Below are 412 nucleotides of genomic sequence, written 5' to 3' on the forward strand. Positions count from 1 at the left end.
CTTTTCGAAATCTCCTCACTTTTGCCCGTAACGTTTTCGCGACGGCAGGGGGTGGGTCACGAGGGGGTGCGAAATTTGTCGGAGGCGAGAGAGATAGGCCACAAGAATAAACTACGGGAGAGCGTAATAATAAGAACAATTATATTTGAGAAAGTATGATAAAGTAGAATTAATTACATTGATTACGCAATTACAAGTTCCTTCCGGAGCTTCGCTCCGCCGCTCTACTCGATACTCTCGGTACTCGCACAGAGAGTCGCTACCTTACTTCTAGCGCCGGACGCCGGTCACACGCTACAGCACGAGCCCCAATCTTCCCCGCGGTATCTTCCGATGATGTCAAACGCCCGCCCCTCGACAACCGGCAAGAACCCGTACCCGCTGTACCAGACTCCCGGACGTGTAACGCCGG

Source organism: Trachymyrmex cornetzi, unplaced genomic scaffold (genome assembly GCF_001594075.2).
Source record: "Trachymyrmex cornetzi isolate Tcor2-1 unplaced genomic scaffold, Tcor1.1 scaffold682, whole genome shotgun sequence".
NCBI classification, from domain to species: domain Eukaryota; kingdom Metazoa; phylum Arthropoda; class Insecta; order Hymenoptera; family Formicidae; genus Trachymyrmex; species Trachymyrmex cornetzi.